General features: G+C 38.2%; 2 protein-coding genes across 7 annotated transcripts in view; one reads left to right on the plus strand and one right to left on the minus strand.

The window, feature by feature from the left end:
* The window catches only part of GAP43 (growth associated protein 43), a 323,409-nt gene that overhangs the window by 215,388 nt on the left and 87,713 nt on the right, over positions 1 to 20,308 (minus strand). For 5 of the 6 annotated variants that reach the window (XR_014077379.1, XM_081572064.1, XM_081572062.1 and 2 more), the window contains one exon: positions 7,429 to 7,514. The gene's annotated coding sequence lies outside the window, so the exon portion shown is untranslated. Of the gene's footprint in view, positions 1 to 4,647; positions 7,515 to 20,308 lie in introns of those variants that run through there. The other variant, XR_014077381.1, reaches the window with a different exon arrangement.
* LOC145538978 (uncharacterized) overlaps positions 1 to 20,308 on the plus strand; it is a 225,031-nt gene that overhangs the window by 62,139 nt on the left and 142,584 nt on the right. The gene's annotated exons all lie outside the window — the stretch shown is intronic.

Below are 20,308 nucleotides of genomic sequence, written 5' to 3' on the forward strand. Positions count from 1 at the left end.
TTGGGGAGAGTGTTCAGTTTTTAGCAGGCTGAGTTTAAAATGTAAAGTTCACTGAGAACTTTACACAGTCCTCTGACAGGACTTTACACAGAGAGTGTGCATCAGTCTCAGGTGGACCTAATTAACACTTCCTGTGTCTGAGGCTCCCTTAGCTAGTGCTCTCTGAACCAGACCTCCAGCATCACAGTACTTGCAGAACCTATTTTATTAACTTCACAGGCATTCAGGAGAGTAACTCACCCAGCTCTCCTGCTCTCATCCTGCTCACCACTGCTTAGGCATTAAGAACAAAGATTGAAGGGTTAATCAGTTTGGCGATACTGATAATGTCAACACAGGGGTGTGGGAGGGAGCCTCTGTGACATTATTCCATGTGCCTTCAGCATTTTGGGGGCTTCTGTGCCTGGTATGCTTGAAGCATCATAGGGGTATTCCCTAGTTAAGGTTTACATAACTTTCTCACTAGCTCTAGAAAAGCACTTCCCCCAAACCTCAATTTTCAATAATTATTTGTTTCAGAAACAAGGGGAAAACTTCTCTTAAGAGTAATGGAGGGGATTATTTGTAATTGCAAATAGGACTTTAATCTATGACTATATTTACTATGCTGACCAGAGCTCTCCCCTTAGAAATGGGGTCATCCTTTTTTTTTAAGAAAGCTGAATCAAAGACAGATGAATTTGTGGATCATATTTCATGTTGCTCTTGGGGAAATGAATTAGAATCAACAGAATGGAGCACCTTATACAGACTTCATTAGAATCAAACTGAGAAAAATGCTTAGGGCCACTGCACATGTGCTATATGCCTGTGACATAATTTAAGCTGAGACCAGACACATATGTTAACATGTGTTTGTCCCTTACTGACCCAGTTCAGACTATTGACAGCCGCTCCAAAACTAAAGCTTCCTGCAACTGCCCTGACTGATGTTCAAGGACTGCTCTGGGAGTTTTGACTCCAAAGAAAAGTTCTTGGTACACATGAAGAGATATTCTACTCTTTGACAGCCAGAACACCAAAGGGTTCAGCTCTTAGTTGTGGGCAACCCGAGTCCCTCTAACAGAAAGAAAAGGATTATCTAGAGTGAATTCTGACTCAGTAAGGTTCCTGGAAGCTTCCACGGTGCCTTCCATAGCAACCCAGCAACCTCAAGGCCCTTTTATCTCTTTGTACCAACATTCATCCTTTTTTTCAACAAATGATTATTCAACACCCACTATTTGGCAGACATCATTCTAGGCCAGTATTTCTCAGACTTTAGCTTGCATCAGAATTGCCTGGAAAGCTTTTTAAAACACATATTAGCAGCATCCCATGGCCAGAATTTCAAATTTAAGACGTCTGGGGTAGGAGCCAAGAATCTGTGCTTCTGACAAGTTCCCAGGTGATAATTATGCTTCTGGTCCAGGAACCACACCTTGAGAACCTCTGTTCTACTCACTTGTAAAGCAACAAAAAAGCAAAATACATGGCAAAAAGATCTCTATTATCCTGAAAATTATACTATTTTCTGTCAAAAGAGCAACCACAGTGACCCATTAAAGCTGCAGTTGAATAGTTCACTAGTATGAAGAAAGTTGGCTTCTCTTTCCCACAGTGCAGGATGGACTATGTCTTCAGAAAACATAACTGCATGATCTCTGTTCCCTGGGAAATGAAATAGTCTTACCCTCTCTCACAGAATGGGTCAAATCACTCTTTATAATGGTATAGATAATAAGACAAAACAAGTTTAATCTCCATTTTAAAATATGTAGACATTTGTTTCCTTCTACCTAAGTTTTGGAAAAAATTCTCTTATAAAGGATATAATGGAAGAAGCAAGTAAAAAGACAATTAAAGTAAAGTTGGCCAATAAAAGATCAAATTCTGAGTTAATAAAATAGTAGTGCAGGTAAATAATAGGAAGGAGGGAAGACAAGAGAGGTTATAGAAATAGCAGCAACTGGGCTTAAAAACTCATCTAGAGTGTGAAATGAAAGTTAGAGTGATGTCTAGAGTGAGTCTTAGATTTCTGTGTTGGAAGTCATTTACTAAATTATCATTCACTAATTCCTAAAATCAGTAAAACTTGAAGGAAAACAAGATTGAGGAAAAGTCAATGAGATCAATTTTCGAGGTTCCTTAGGCCATTCAGATGAGAAAGTTCTATTAGTCTGCTGTGTCTAAAAACGTAGAGATCAGGGGTGTGTTTTAGTCAGTCAGTTCAGTCACTCAGTTATGTCCGACTCTTTGCAGTCTCATGGACTGCAGCACACCGGGCAGCCCTGTCCATCACCAACTCCAGAAATTTACTCAAACTCATGTCCATTGAATCCATGATGCCATCCAATCATCTCATCCTCTGTCATCCCCTTCTCCTCCCACCTTCAATCTTTCCCAGTATCAGCGTCTTTTCCAATGAGTCAGTTCTTCGCATCAAGTGGCCAAAGTATTGGAGTTTCAGCTTCAACATCAGTCCTTTCAATGAATATTCAGGACTGATTTCCTTTAGGATGGACTGATTGGATCTCCTTGCAGTCCAAAGGACTCTTAAGGGTCTTCTCCAACACCACAGTTCAAAAGCATCAATTCTTTGGTGCTCAGCTTTCTTTATAGTCCAATTCTCACATCCATACATGACTACTGGGAAAACCATAGCTTTGACTAGATGGACTTTTGTTGGCAAAGTAATGTCTCTGCTTTTTAATATGCTGTCTAGGTTGGTAATAACTTTTCTTCCAAGGAGCAAGCGTCTTTTTATTTCATAGCTGCAGTCACCATCTGCAGTGATTTTGGAGCCCCCCCAAAATAAAGTCTACCACTGTTTCCACTGTTTCCCATCTATTTGCCATGAAGTGATGGGACCGGATGCCATGACCTTTGTTTTCTGATTGTTGAGCTTTAAGCCAACTTTTTCATTCTCTTCTTTCACTTTCATCAAGAGGCTCTTGCAAGACTGAGCAACTAACACTTTCACTTTCATGAATTCATATAATAAACTTAAGAACCATTATCATGGTTATGGCCCCCAATATACAGATGAGGAAATCTGAGTCACAGAGAAATTCACTTGCCTGTGATCACACAGATACCAAGTAGTAGAGCTGCAGTTTAAAGCTAGGCAATTTGTCTACAGAAGTTGTGCTGGTAGTCAATATTTTATGTTGCCTCCCCTTTGACATTTTAGATTTCAGAGTTGCTCTGGGCCAATAGCTTTCAATCTTGGTTGCACCTTAGACTCACCAAGGCTACACACCAAATCAAAATCTCTGAAAGTGGGATCCAGGGATTTGTGTTTTTATAAAGCTTCTCAGGTGATTGCAATGTGCAGACTAGGGTGAGAACCACTGATCTAGACCTAAATGAAGAAGCAGCAGAAGTTAATATGATCATGCTGTGCTGTGCTGTGGGCTTAGTTGCTCAGTCATATCCAACTCTTTGCAACCCCATGGACTGCAGCCTGCCAGGCTCTTCTGTCCACGGGATCTTCCAGACAAGAATACTGGAGTGGGTTGTCATTCCCTCCTCCATGGGATCTTCCCAACCCAGAGATCAAACCCAGGTCTCCTGCATTACAGGTGGATTCTTTACCGTCTGAGCCACCAGGGAAGTCCCAATATGATCATACTGATCAACAAATCAAAGTGGAGGAAACCAGGGTCAAAATGCTAACAAGAAAATTCTGCACCCAGGTAGGATATAGAAGAATTCAGAATCTCTATGGACAATGAAATGGTATACAGATTAAGAATGAGAAGAAAGACAAAAATTCAGATAATCTCTCTAGAGAATAGTGATGAAACTTAATGTCTAATTTCCAACTCACATCCCTGAGTATGGTAGAAGCATTTATCTTCAGACTCAAAACAACATTAGAAAACTGAATGATCTTCCTGGGAAAAACCAGGCTTTAATGTGAGTGCCACACCCCAGAGTAAAGCTCTCTTCAATTTGTTACTAGAGTGTGTGGGGAGGGGCACACACATACCTGTCTGCTTCTTCCACTAGTGCACCTAAAATGAAGCATACCAATCAAAAAGCTTACACAACGACCTACAACACAAATGCCCTTAGAGGTGAAAGTGAAAATTGCTCAGTTGTGTCCGACTCTTTGCAACCCCATGAACTATACAGTCCACGGAACTGTCCAGGCCAGAATACTAGAGTGGGTAGCCTTTCCCTTCTCCAGGGAAATTTCCCTGGAGATTTCCCAACCCAGAAATCAAACCCAGGTCTCCCACATTGCAGGCAGATTTTTCACCAGCTGAGCCACCAGGGAAGCCCTTAGAAGTAACAAGCTTAAGTAAGCTGATCTAACCCTTGTGAATGTTAACAACCAACTGCAGATGATCAGATCATTTGTTTCCTTTCAACTAGGATGATATTAATTGTAGAACATGTTTTTTATGTATCACAGAAAAAGTACTGCCAATTAAATTGTGACATTTCACTGATTTTAAGACACACCCTGATTTCAGAGCAATTTTCATTTGAGTCGGTTCTAATAAAGTGGATGAACCTAAAGCCTATTAAACAAAGTGAAGTAAGTAAGAGAAAAACATTGTATATTAACACATATATATGGAATCTAGAAAGAGGTACTGATGAACATATCTACAGGGCAGCAATGGAAATGAAGAATAGAGAACAGACTTTTAGACACAGTGGGGGAGGAAGAAGGTGGGATGATTTGAGAGAGTAGCATTGAAACATACACATTAGTAACTGTTAGTTGCTCAGTCGTGCCCGACTTTTTGCAACCCCATGGACTGCAGTCCACCAGGCTCCCATGTCCATGAGATTTTCCAGGCAAGGATACTGGAGTGGGTTGCCATTTCCTTCTCTAGGGGATCTTCCCAACCCATGGATCGAACCTGGGTCTCCTGTATTGCAGGCAGATTCTTTACCAACTGAGCTACAAGGGAAGCCCAACATACACATTACCATCTGTAAAATAGATAATCAGTAGGAATTTGTTGTATGACACAGGAAACCCAAAGCCAGTGTTCTGTGACCACTTAGAGGGGTTTGATGAGAAGGGAGGTGGAAGGGAGGTTTAAGAAGGAGGGGACATATGTATACCTATAGCTGATTCATGTTGAGCAGAATACCATCACAATATTGACTAACCCTCCAATTAAAAATAAAATTAAAAAATAATAAAGTATTCAGAACAAAAAAAAATCTTAAAAGATTGTGTCTTAAATTGATTTCATTCAGAATTTAGGAAAACTAGTGGCACAAAAATGAAGAAAAATAAACTAAACCATTGACCTCAAAAGTAAGAATAATTCAAAACTTGAAAGTATTTTATTATATATGCTCAGAAAGGTTTAAGAAAATATTGACTCCAAAAAGTAAAAATAGGATACTAAATTAAAATAAAGAAATCTGAGTGTAAGAAAGAGGTTTTAGAAATTTCAAATGTGATTAACCAAATTTTTTTAAATTGGGAAAGAAGCCATAATACAGTCGAAGAAATTTCCCACGATATAAATCAACATAGAAAAGGATACAGAATTTAATAGAAAAGCCTAAGGTTAGAAAAGTATGGCAAGATATTCAACACATATCTAATGCCTGTCCTACAAAAAAGAACAGAGAAAATGAAAGAGAAGAGTAAGATTTTAAAAGATGGAGTATATGGTTTAGAGCTAAAGTACTACCCAAGTTTTCAGATTCAGGGTAGGTAGAATGCCAAGCAGGATGAACGAAAAATCAAAATTTCAAAGACAGAGGGGAAAAAATCCCCAAAGTTTTCAAGAAAAAAATAGGGAAGAGTGTTAATAAACAGAATAACAGACAGGTCGCCATCCAAAGTCTTGGATGGCAATGCCGCAAATGCCTTCAAACTTACACACACACACACACACAGACACATACAAATGCCATATAACCTCGAAGTGCTACACTCAGCCAAAATATTGGCAAAGCAGGAGGGTAAAGTCACAGTATTTTAGTCATGAATATACTTCTTATCTTTTACCCACCATTTCTGGAAAATATTTCTTGTGGAAGTACTAGAGCAAACTTCATGTCTGTATGGCATTTGTACGTGTGTGTGTGTGTGTGTGATTTGAAATGTTGTTGTTATTCTATTGCTAAGTTGTATCTGACTCTTTGCAACCCCATGGGCTGCAGCACACTAGGCTTTTCTGTTCTCCACTATCTCCTGGAATTTGCTCAAATTCACATCCATCAAGGAGGTGATGCTATCTAACCATCTCATCCTCTGTCACCCCCTTCTCCTTTTGCCTTCAATCTTTCCCAGCATCAGGGTCTTTTCCAATGACTCAGCTCTTTGCTTCAGCTGATCAAACTTTTAAACCTACACTTTTGGGTTATAAAGTTAATGATGAAAATGCTCAAAAAATTTTAAATGAACATGAAGCGAAATCATATACATGGACTAAATTCTTCATCTTTATCTTTCAGAGTTGGTAGATAAGAGACAACTGTTTAGATGTGTTAAATAAAACAGTAGAATTATATTATTTACAGTAATAGAGCTCATCAATAGATCTAAAAATAAAATTGTTCAAAATGGGTTACTTAGGAGTGGGACTGCAGGAGAGGTAGAGAGAGAATTTGTTTTTATTTCACACTTATATATGATGCTTAGGCTTTTATTACCACTGCTTTTATGATAAAAAAAAATGAACAGTAAAGATGATAGCAAAGGTAGTTGGCTAAAGCAGTTCCCAGTTTCCCACATCCATAAAATAAACCTCAATAAACTGATGTGAAGATAATCTTGTAAACCTCATTACAACCAGTAGCTTCCACATCTTCTGCATTGTCACAATAGCTTATTTTGTTACCCACTACCACAAAACAGACAGAATTGATGGTTCACTTCTTTTTCTATGATCTCCTACTGCAAGTTCTAATGAGTAGTGAAATGACCAAAAGGACAGCTACTATAGGAAGGAAGAGAACATTCTGAAGAATTTTCTGATTCTCTCACTTGAAATAAACCCCTGAATAATTGGAGCTGACTGTTTCACAGAGTTCATGACCACCAGACTTCAGAGCCCTTTCATGCATTTGGAAGGATAGATTTCTTTATGAATCTGCTAGCAATTTAACATGGTCTATCGAAGCTGATTTTGAGGTCAGAGTTTAGGTATATCTACTATAAAATTGCATCAGCTGTAATAAAGTTTCAGTAGCCAGGTCCAGGGCAAGAGTTAGGAGGTGAGCTATGGACATACTACGTCACAGGTGGGGCTCAACCATACTCTCCTGACTGAGGCGCAAGTAAATTCAAACCATGTTTCATCTATCTCTTGCATAATCTCTGATGCCAATCCCTGTATTAAACAAGTACCAAATGCCTTTTACACTGTTTCTGACTGTTTAGTGATCAACTGAGTGGGATGTTATGGGAAAGAACAAGAAATCCTACTGGTTAATATAAGAGGGCAGATGAGAAAAGCTTACCTTCCCATCTGCTGCCTCTGGCACTCATTAGTCACCCTGGCTTTCAGGAAATGGCAGGCAGGTACAAGAGCTGGTGGAAATGGAAGCTATGGAAAAAGGAAGAAATGGAAAGGTGAGTACTGTGCCTGAATAATCATGACATGTGCTCTTGATGACTGCTCCACAGACAAGTATGTATTTGTGCTTCCCAAGTTCCTGCTTCCAACCCAGAACCAGAGGAGGCAAGTGTACGGAAATGTTAGAATAACTTTTTATTGCTGTTTCTAGCCATTAATAATTCAGAAGTTTTGAGGTCTAATCTCAGAATAACCTACTATGATATCAAGAAAATCTGCTTTTTAATGATGACAGCATGGCTAGTCACATCTGGTTTAATTTTCTATTACTTGATAAAATAACAAAATACCATACTATTTGATTATGTACCAAACTCTTGAAAATCTTAGTACAGGCTAGAATAGAAAGGTTTTCCTATAGCAGTTATTGGAATTTGTACAGTTTAACACTACAGAGAAAGGTAAATTCTAGTGTCTTGGTGACAAAAGGAGTAGTAAGTTTAAGTATTAAATTTGGAGCCAGGTGACATTTTGCTGAATCTAGTACTGCCACTGTTTTGTGATTATTACCTATGAGTGATTTTTCTCATCGTTTTTTATATTTAAAGAGATATATTAGACAATCTCCCCTTTACAATATCTAAGTTTACACAGTTCTATATGTATTTTGGAGGATAATTTCTTAATACAGAGAGTTGAAATGTAAGTGTGGATTACAAGTGGATTCATGATAGAGTTAATTATTGAACAAAATAGAGAGAAGAACATGGTGTGACTAGATATTTAGCTGGTAAAGCTCAGAAAATAGACTTAGTAACTGAATAACGCGTAACAATAACTTATTTGATTCAACTGTAGTTTGAACCCTCAGATTTTCTTGTAGTCATGTCATGTTCATTACAATAGAATGTGTCAGACGGCAGAAGACTACACAAGATCTGAAGAGAAACAAAAGAGAGAAAGCCCTTAAGTTTTAGTGTCAAATTCTTTGGAGGAGAAATTAATATAGTATAGAAAGTAGTGGCAATAAGAACTTACTGTAAGAATCAGGGAACTTTCTTTTTGGTGAGGTTAATAGGCAAAAGGAAGGAGAAAAAGGGAATAAGAGGGTATTTCACCTTAATTAATTTTTTTAAAAAAGAGCAAGGAGATGGGAAGAACCAGAGCTCAAAAATCCTTGACTAAAGGAATCAATATCCTCCTCATTCCATCACCATCACTATCATTTCTTAACTTCATTGCCAATTACTTGCCACAATGTGATACTTAAAGACTTAAATTCAGTGTTCCAAGGCAACAGAAATAAAAACAAAAGTAAACAAATGAAACCTAATCAAACTTATAAGCTTTTATATAGCAAAGCAAGCCATAAACAAAATGAAAACACCATCAATGGTCTGGGAGAAAATATTTGCAAATGATACGAATGACAAGGGCTTAATTACAAAATATACAAACAGCTCATCCAACTCAATAACAACAATAAATCAAATTTTAAAATGGGTAAAAGACCTAAATAATATTTATCCAAAGAAGTCATACAGATGGCCAACAGACATATAAAAAGATTTTCAATATTGCGCTAATTATTAGAGAAATGCAAATCAAAACTACCATGAGATAGCAAGTTATATTGCTCAGAATGGCCATCATTAAAAAGTTTACCAAGACCATGTTGGAGAAAGTGTGGAAAAAAGGAACCCTCTTACACTGTTGGTAGGAATATAAGTTCTAGCATGTTCAGTAGTGCTTGACTCTGTAGCCATATGGACTGTAGCCCATCAGTCTCCTCTGCCCATGGAATTTTCTAGGCAAGAATACTGGAACAAGTTGTCATTTCCTCCTCCAGTGGATCCTCCCAACCCAGAGATCGAACCTGCATCTACTGCATTGCTGCGGATTCTTTACAGCTGAGTTACCAGGGAATATCTATAAGTTGGTGCAGCCACTATAGAAAGCACTATGGAGGTTCTTTAAAAAACTAAAAATAGAGTTGTCATATGATCCAACAATCTCACTCCTGGGCAGATAACCATAGAAAACTAATTCAAAAAGATATGTGCAACCCAATGTTCATAGCAGCACTACTTACAATAGCCAAGATATGGAAGCAACCTAAATGTCCATTGGTAGATGAATAGATAAAGAAGATGTAGTATATACATATATATATATACAATGAAACATTACTCAGTCATAAAGAAGGAGGAAATAATTTCATATACAGCAACATAGATATACCTAGAAATTATCATACTAAGTGCAGTAAGCCAGACAAAGACAAATATCATATGATAGCACTTATATCTGAAATCTAAAATATGATATAAATGAACTTATTTACAAAATAGATATAGACATAGATTTAGAAATCAAACATACAGTTACTAAAAAGGAAAAAGAATGGGGGAGGGATAAATCAGGAGTTTAGAATTAGCAGATACAAATGCTATTTATAAAATAGATAAACAAAAAGGTCTTACTGTAAAGACAGGGAACTATATTTAATATCCTGTAATAAACCATAATGGAAAAGAATGCAAAAAAACCCTTTGATTCAACCCATAATCCACAAAAATTAGAAAATTTCAACTGAAATAACTTTCTGCCCATTTCTTCTATGTTAGTCAGATTTTCCGGGCTCTTCTATCACAAGAACCTGAAGAGACCTTGTATCTGAGAATCTAGTATTATCCTTAATAATGCACAGATTGTGATCTAACATACAGAAATGTTCATTTTATCTTAAGGAATGCCCAATATAAGAAATGTCATCAGAATACCTAACTTATGAGAAAGTTCGGTTGAATTATCAAAAGGGATGTTCTTCAGGTTTTAAAGAATGTATATGGGACTCTCCTCCATATAACAATCTATAGGATAGATTGAGTAACTTCCTCTGAAAAGAACAGACTGTTTAATTATTTGGGCAGTTACATTCTCTTGAGCCTTTGCTTTTAGTATTCCCTTCAACTGACTTAAACATTTTAACTAAATATTTTTAGTTAAATCTCACATCTAAGTTCAGTGAGACCAAAGACCACTTCTTTTAATTATTTGGTTTGCACAACAAGTCCTGCACCTAGTGTAACAGGTTCTCAATCACCAAATGAGTGCTTGGATTGACTGACCAATAATTTATCTAACAACATAGAAATTCTGATTTCATCACTCTGGTTATTCCTGTATTTCATTTGTTCCTTTATTATTATGTATGAATATCAGATTTCTGGAACTGTTTTAATGAACAGATGAGAATCATTTCTAATAAACATTTTCTATTTGTATGTAAACAGATAATAAGCAAAGGCCTTGAAAATACTTTATCTTCTGTAATCCTGTCTGATTTATGAAAATGTTTGGCAAAGATAGGTTTGTAGACATTACTAATATAAAAATCTAAACCCATGTGTCCAAATGAATAGGTTATACATGCAATAACAGTTTTTACTGAAATATAAATAATTTATTTAATCCCAACTCCTGAGTGTTATAATACAAATGAGTTTTGAAAGTGTTTATTCAACTTTTGATGTAGATTAATAATTTTCAAAAAATTTTGACAGCAGTGGGAATTTTCAAAAATAAAATTTATACAAATATCTTCAAGCAAAATTGATAATGTGTTATGATAGTGAAATCATTTCATAATAACCTAATTGAAACAACTCATAAATAAGGAGAACAAGGCTTTTTATGAAAAGAAAAAATTTAATCAGTAACTGTAAAATCTTAGTCTCAACAGTATATTTCATTTCCAGATTTTGTTTTAGTATGACGTAGTGGGAAAAAATCTGACAAGGTTAAAAAATAACAAAAGAATAATAGTTGAACATTTTTAAGATATTGCTTTTCTAAAAATAATTTAGGATATTTCTCTTTTAAATCCATCCAGAAACTTAAAAGCAGATGAATTGGAAGATCTTTTACGCAGAAGTATATACACTAAAATTATCAAAACAATAGAATTGTCCTAAAATGATTTGACTAATTATCCACTCTTAATAATCATACTATTGTAACAATTTTAAAAAAACATTTGCTATAATGTCTGGAACACATTGGTGATGTGATTCTGCAATTGACTCTTCAGTTAGCAAGGCCTAATCAAACATAATTGAATTAGATAACGCAAATCAGTAATAGCTGAATCAAAAATTACTCTCTCAGAGGCAGTGAAGATCACTTGGTTTTCATGGGACAAAGCTCACTTACTGCAGGGATGGAGACAGTTCTTGTGCAACTAAAAGGTAGGTACACTAAAACAGCCAGAGCAAGAACAAGCATACAACATGCTCTGTCTGATTTTTTCCAAAGGACTTTTACACAATTCTCTCCTCTAGTTTTTTGCCAAGTATCAGTTCAGTCACTCAGTCATGTCTGACTCTTTGCCACCCCATGGACTGCAGCACACAAGGCCTCCCTGTCCATCACCAACTCCCAGAGCTTGCTCAGACTCATGTCCATTGAGTCGGTGATGCCATCCAACCATATTGTGCCCTTCTTCTCCGGCCTTCAATCTTTCCCAGAATCAGGGTCCTTTCAAATGAGTCAGTTCTTTGCATCGGGTGGCTAAAGTACTGGAGTTCCAGCTTCAGCATCAGTTCTTCCAATGAATATTCAGGACTGATTTCCTTTAGGATTGACTGGTTTGATCTGGCAGTCCAAGGGACTCCCAAGAGTCTTCTTCACAGTTCAAAAGCATCAGTTCTTTGGTGCTCAGCTTTCTTTATGGTCCAACTCTCACATCCATACATGACTACTGGAAAACTCATAGCTTTGACTAGATGGACTTTTGTCAGCAAAACAATGTCTCTGCTTTTTAATATGCTGTGTAGGTTGGTAATAACTTTTCTTCCAAGGAGCAACTGTCTTTTAATTTCATGGCTGCAGTCACCATACACGGTGATTTTAGAGCCCAAGAAAATAAAACCTCTCACTGTTTCTATTGTTTCCCCATCTGTTTGCCATGAAGTGATGGAACCAGATGCCATGATCTTGGTTTTTGAATGTTGAATTTTTAAGCCAGCTTTTTCACTCTCCTTCCTCTTTCACTTTCATCAAGAGGCTCTTTAGTTCTTCTTTGTTTTCTGCCATAAGGGTGGTGTCATCTGCATATCTGAGGTTATTGATATTTCTCCCAGCAATCTTGATTTCAGCTTGTGGTTCATCCAATCTCATATTTCACATGATATACTCTGCATATAAATTAAATAAGCAGGGTGACAATAAACAGCCTTGTACTCCTTTCCCTATTTGGAACCAGTTCATTGTTCCATGTCCAGTTCTAACTGTTGCTTCTTGACCTGTATACAGATTTTTCAGAAGGCAGGTAAGTTGGTCTGGTATTCCCATCTCTTGAAGAATTTTCCACAGTTTGTTGTGATCCACCCAGTCAAAGGCTTTGGCGTAGTCAATGAAACAAAAGTAGATGTTTTTCTGGATCTCTTGCTTTTTCTATGATCCAACAGGTGTTGGCAATTTGATCTCTGGTTTCTCTGCCTTTTCTAAATCCAGCTTGAACACCTGGAAGTTCTCAGTCCATGTACTGTTGAAGCCTAGCTTGGAGAATTTTCAGCATTACTTTGCTAGTGTGTGAGATCAGTGCAATTGTGTGGTAGTTTGAACCACAATCGCAGAAAACTAACCAAACTGATCACATGGATCACAACTGTGTCTAACTCAGTGAAACTATGAGCCATACCTTGTAGGGTCACCCAAGATGGACAGGTCATGGTGGAGAGTTCAGAGAAAACATGGTCCACTGGAGAAGGAAATAGAAAACCACTTATAATATTCTTGCCTTGAGAAACCCGTAAACAGTTTGAAAAGGCAAAAAATATGACACTAAAAGATGAACTTCCCATGTTGGTAGGTGCCCAATGTGCTACTGGAGAAATAGCTCCGGAAAGAATGAAGAGGCTGAGCCAAAGCAAAACAGCGCCCAGCTGTGGATGTGACAGGTGATTGAAGTAAAGTCCAATGCTGTAAGGAACAATATTGCATAGGAACCAGGAATGTTAAGTCCATGAGTCAGGGTAAACTGGAAGAAGTCATATAGGAGATGGCAAGAGTGAACATGAACATTCTAGGAATCAGTAAACTGATTGGACTGGAATGGGCAAATTTAATTCAGATAATCATTACATCTACTATTGTGGTCAAGAATCCCTTAGAAGAAATGAAGTAGACCTCATAGTCAACAAAAGAGTCCGAAATGCAGTACTTGGGAGCAATCTCAAAAGCGACAGAATCATCTCTGTTCATTTCCAAGGAAAAGCATTCAATATCACAGTAATCCAGGTCTATGTCTCAACCACTAATGCCATAGAAGCTGGAGCTGAATGGTTCTAATAAGACCTACAAGAACTTCTAGAACTAACACCAAAAAAAGATGTCCTTTTCATCATAGGGGAGTGGAATGCAAAAGTAGGAAGTCAAGAGATACCTAGAGTAACAGGTAAGTTTGGCCTTGGAGTACAGAATGAAGCAGGGCAAAGACTAGTAAGAGTTTTGTCAAGAGAACACACTGGTTATAGCAAATACCCTCTTCCAACAACACAAGAGATGACTCTACACAGGGACATAAACAGATGGTCAATACCGAAATCAGATTTTTTGCAGCCGAAGATGGACAAGCTCTGTACAGTCAGCAAAAACAAGACTAGGAGCAGACTGTGGCTCAGATCTTGAACTCCTTATTGCTAAATTCAGACTTAAATCAAAGAAAGTACAGAAACCCACTAGACCATTCAGGTATGACCTAAATCAAATCCCTTAGGATTATACAGTGGAAGTGACAAATAGATTCAAGGGATTAGATCTGATAGACAGAGAGCCTGAAGAATTATGGAGAGAGGTTCATAACATTGTACAAGATGCCATGATCGAAACCATCCACAAGAAAAAGAAATTCAAAAAAGCAAAATGGTTGTCTGAGGAGGCCTCACAAATAGCTGAGACAAGACATGAAAGGCAAAGGAGAAAAGGAAAGATACACGCATCTGATTGCCGAGTTCCAACGTATAACAAGGAGAAATTAGATACCCTTCTTAAGTGATCAACGCAAAGAAATAGAGGAAAACAAAATGGGAAAGATGAGATCTCTTCAAGAAAATCAGAGATACCAAGGGAATATTTCAGGCAAAGATGGGCACAATAAAGGACAGAAATGGTATGGACCTAACAGAAGCAGAAGATATTAAGAAGAGGTGGCAAGAATACACAGAAGAAATATACAAAGAAAATCTTAATGACCCTGATAACCATGATAGTGTGATCACTCACCTAGAGCCAGATATCCTGAAGTGCGAAGTCAAGTTTGTCTCAGGCAGCGTCACTAAGAACAAAGCTAGTGGAGGTGATGGAATTCCAGGTGAGCTATTTCAAATCTTAAAAGATGATGCTGTGAAAGGGCTGCACTCAATATGTCAGCAAATTTGGAAAACTCAGCAGTGGCCACAGGGCTGGAAAAGGTCAGTTTTCATTCTGACCTCAAAGAAAGGCAATGCCAAAGAATGTTCAAGCCACCACACAATTGCCAAGTACAATGGATGCAAATGGTTTTGGTACACTCCAATATACAGACCAAGGATGTCTTAAAAAATAGAAATTCCATTAAAATACTGCATGATACATTTTATAAGAATTAAGGAAATGAATGTACATTAGTAACTCTGAGAGTTGATAAGCAGAAGAATTTGTTGTATTCTCATCATTTACCGGTGGTTTTTCGTAAAATGAAACATACTTTTACCATTTGATCCAGCCAACTGTCCTTGATATTTAACCAAATAGCTGAAAACTTATGTCCACACAGAAATCTGCATAAAAATGTTTATGGAAAATTTATTCATAATTGCCTGAACTTGAAAGCAACCAAGGTGTCCTTCAGTAGGTGAAGGGATAAATAAACTATGGTACATCCCGACAGTAGAATATTATTCAAAGTTAAAAAGAAAAAAAACGTATCAAGCTATGAAAAGACATGGAGAAGACCTAAATGTAATTATTAAGTGAAAGATGGCAATCTTAAAAGAATACATACTGTCTGATTTCAACTAAATTACATTCTAGAAAAGGCTGATTGTGGAGACAACACAAAAAAAGCAGGGTTTGTCAGGGATTAGGGGAAAGGATGGACTTCCCCGATGGCTAAAGCAGTGAAGAATCTGCCTGCAGTGGAGGAGACACAAGAGACACGAGTTCAATCCTCAGGTCAGAAAGATCCCCTGGAGGAGAAAATAGCAACCCATTCCAATAATATTGCCTGGAAAATTTCATGGAAGAGGAGCCTGGCAGACTACAGCCCATAGGTTTGCAAAGACTGAGTACATGACGAAGGGATTATTAGGGATAACTGGGAAGAGCACAGAGGACTTTTAGGACAGTGAAACTACTCTGTATAGTAATACTACGGTGGTAGATGCATATCATTATAAATTTATCCAAACCCATAGAATACAGAATACCAACACTGGAACCTAATATAAACTATAGACTTGGGGCAATGATATGTTGGTATAACTCCATCAGTTGTAACAAATGTACTAATCTAGGGGCTTCCCAGGTGACACCACTGGTAAAGTACCTGCTTGCCAATGCAGAAGATGTAAGAGATATGGGTTCAATCCCTGGGTCAGGAAGATCCCCTGGAGGAGGGCATGGCTACTCACTACAGTATTCTTGCCTGGAGAATTCCATGGACAGAGGAGCCTGATGAGCTACAGTACATACAGTTGCAAAGAGTCAGACACTACAGCAGTGACTTAGCAGGCAGGTACCAGTCTGTTAGGGGATATTGAAAATGAGGAATGCTTTACATGTAGGAGCAGTGAGCAATACTGCCATGAACCTAAAATTGCTCTAAAATCAAGATTCAAAAAAGTTCTTATTCACTTAAAAACTAGACATTAGCTGTGATTCCAGGGTCCTTTGAAGGAAGAGGTGTGTGTGTGTGTGTGTGAGTTGTGTGTAGCCTGGTTGTATAGATATGGTGTTACTTTACTGGCATTCTTGTAATCTGACCTGGGTTTCATCTAGCTGTGGTAGTTTATTGCTGGCTCCTCTCATCAGGGGCTTTGTGGATTGCTCAGACATCCCCTCTTCTGAGTTTCTGGAGATCTCCTCTCGAAGCTCGCTCTACAGTAAAAATGCATCTCCTGAAGCTGGTAACTTTATTGCTCCATTAGCCTTAGGTCTGTCTGTTAGCTGAGATCTTCTGGCTCACCTTAGGTCTCTCAAATTGCATCTAAGAATACCCCAAGCAAGATCCTCCAGAGAGTCCACACTAGATCCGTGGGAAACAGTTGCAGGTCTTTAGCCCATCAAACTCTGGGCATGCAGGCTGTCCTTGCCATAGCTATTTCTCTTTTTGTTTTTTATGTAAGCAAGCAACTTCAGATGTGACCTTCTGCTCATTCCTCAAGACGATGTCAGACACCACTTTACTGTTCCTCAAACTACAGGAAAGTTACTTAAACGTTTAGATTGGTCCCACTGAAGTTCCTCACATTAGTAAAGTGAGAATGAAGCCCTGCCCTCCCTACTCTCTACCTTCAAGAGGGTAAAGGTGGTGAATTCACATGACTTGATTTAAGCATCTCTCTGGGAAAACCCTTTCTCAAATTCCCACCTTTCCTTTCCAGGCCTCTGTGTCCCCCTTTAAAAGCTAAAGGTATATGGTCAGCCAAGGGTCATAAAGCTAGTAGCTTTAAGCTTCCTTTGCAAATTCTGGGAAGATGGTTTATCATCTCATTTTGGACGATTAATTCAGAATCTGCCACCTTTCTTTTGTCCCTGACCTTTTGGGAACTCAGTCTAAATCATGAGTTTCAAAGAAATTCATTTTAACATCTTGCTCTCTATAAAGGCCTTTTGTATAATGAATTTCAAGCCTACCAGCAATACACAGCATCCTTGCCTGGAGAATCCCATGGACAGAGGAGCCTGGTAGGCTACAGTCCACGGGGTCGCAAAGAGTCACACACAACTGAGCGACTTCACTTTCACTTTCACTTTCCCACATTCATGTTTTTATGCACACGAGTGACTTCTGAACCAAGAGCAGAACATGTACCAAACAGCTGTGCTTGAGGCTGCTTGGCTTTTAAATGAGCTCTGTAGACATGTGCTGCAGAGATGTGCAGGTGTGAATTAAAAACAAACAAACTAACATGGCATTAGAGCTTTTCCTAATCTATGTCATGTGACACTAAGCTTATATAGATGCAGAGGGATGACAGAAAAAGCATTATTCTGAGGATTGCATAAAGTCCCTGAAAACAATAAATAAGAGGTGTGGTCTTCAATATATTAATGTACATAACATATTTGAGTGTCTATAATATTATGTATCATAAAATTGCAGCTTTGAGAGTTAAAATACATTTAAAGAATAAAATTAAAATCAGACATTTGTATAATAAGGCAAAGAGGCAAGAAGTCAATGACTCTGGGTTATTTTTATTTAACCATTATTGAAAAACCTGCTAGGCTGTTTTGTGCATTTCTATTAGCATAAATAAAGAATATTTGTTAAATATGTATGATAAACTTCCTAACATCTTTGAAAGTTGAGCTCTGTAGTGTGTGAGTAAATTAATAGCCAGATATTGATTTTTAAAAGGGAAATTCTCCATTTTTGGATTGGAATTTGCTCATTTGAAAATGTGCCTACTCCTACAATTGTCTCTAAGTCCGATGGGAAACAGAAATATTTACAAGGGCTCACAAAGGTGAGCAGACAAAGCAAAGTTGAAACATTCTAAAGACGGTTTGTTAAATGGAGAGGGGTAGATTTTGGAAGAGGCCAGAGCTCTGGGAAAGCCTTCCCTCCAAACATCTATTCTAGACTCAAACCCTTGATTAGTATTTCATTCAGATTCAGTTCAGTTCAGTCGTTCAGTCGTGTCCGACTGTTTGCGACCCCATGAATTGCAGCACACCAGGCCTCTCTGTCCATCACCAACTCCCGGAGTCCACCCAAACCCATGGTCATCGAGTCAGTGATGCCATCCAATCATCTCATCCTCTGTCATCCCCTTCTCCTCCTGCCCCCAATCCTACCCAGCATTAGGGTCTTTTCCAATGGGTCAACTCTTTGCATGAAGTGGCCAAAGTATTGGAGTTTCAGCTTCGGCATCAGTCCTTCCAATGAACACCCAGGACTGATCTCCTTTAGGATGGATTGATTGGATCTCCTTGCAATCCAAGGGACTCTCAAGAGTCTTCTCCAACACCACAGTTCAAAAGCATCCATTCTTCGGCACTCAGCTTTCTTCACTGTCCAACTCTCACATCTATACATGACCACTGAACCATAGCCTGGACTAGATGGACTTTTGTTGGCAAAGTAATGTCTGCTTTTAAATATGCTATCTAGGTTGGCCATAACCTTCCTTCCAAGGAGTAAGCGTCTTTTAATTTCATGGCTGCAATCACCATCAGCAGTGATTTTGGAGCCCCCCAAAATAAAGTCTGACACTCTTTCCACTGTTTCCCCACCTATTTCCCATGAAGTGATGGGCCCAGATGCCATGATCTTAGTTTTCTGAACGTTGAGCTTTAAGCTAACTTTTTCACTCTCCTCTTTCACTTTCATCAAGAGGCTCTTTAGTTCTTCTTCGCTTTCTGCCATAAGGGTGGTGTCATCTGCACATCTGAGGTTATTGATATTTCTTCCGGCAGTCTTGCTTCCAGCTTGTGTTTTTTCCAGCCCAGCGTTTCTCATGATGTACTCTGCATATAAGTTAAATAAGCAGGGTGACAATATACAGCTTTGACATACTCCTTTTCCTATTTGGAACCAGTCTGTTGTTCCACATCCAGTTCTAACTGTTGCTTCCTGACCTGCATACAGGTTTCTCAAGAGACAGGTCAAATGGTCTGGTATTCCCATCTCTTTCAGAATTTTCCACAGTTTATTGTGATTCAGATTATAAAAGTAGAAATTCAAGAATTGTTAAATGCCTTTTTAAATAATTTCATGTGAATTAAATCAATTGAATCCTACATAAGTGAAACAAATTGCATCCTGAATCTAGGAATTTATTGTAATAAACTGAGAAAGGGAGGGGTCATTTGGAGATTTGGGCATTGACAGAGGATGGCAGGGGACCTAAGTGAGGTATCCTAAGGGGAACCCTATGACAGCTGAAGAGTACACAAGTCTTGGGAAAATAACAGAAAAAAATGAGGTAGAAGAGATGCACAAAATCTTCTCTTTAGAAAAAAAAGACCCTTAAGAAGCTTTGGAAAGTTGCTTGACTTATGTACTCAAGATTCTCAATGACCCTTAAACACCAAGACTGGAGTAGAAGATTGGGATTTCGATATCTCCTTCTCACATACCTTCTCCCAGCCTAGTCTCTGTTATTTCAACGTTTAATCTTTCTCCACTCAAGGAAAAAGTAAAGGGAGAAAGAAGGAGATGTGCTGATATGCATACGTATCTGGCAGAGTTTGGCCATCCACCCCCTCTTTACCTCACACCCTCCTCAGCAACAGCTCTCACTTGTTATTTTGGTTCATTGTTATATACCCAGACTTCACTTTTCATTATATTTTGCTAAAAGAATTCCCCCAAAGTACTCCTGTATTTTTCCCCCTTTCCAAGATGTTCCATGTCTTCCCCACTGGACTAGAGTGAGAGGGGAAAACAACTTATTCAAAATGATGAATCAACAGGCACATGCTGTTGTTACATTCCTTGAGATAATTTAGCAGCCATTTATCCACTCAGCTCAAGAATGCAGTTTCGAGTCTTCTTCCTAGGGAAAAAAAAGACTAGACTTCACCAAGATTTGCAGTCACCATGAGACTAG

This window comes from Giraffa tippelskirchi, chromosome 2 (assembly GCF_054371585.1).
Source record: "Giraffa tippelskirchi isolate mGirTip1 chromosome 2, T2T-mGirTip1v1.2.pri, whole genome shotgun sequence".
NCBI classification, from domain to species: Eukaryota; Metazoa; Chordata; class Mammalia; order Artiodactyla; family Giraffidae; genus Giraffa; species Giraffa tippelskirchi.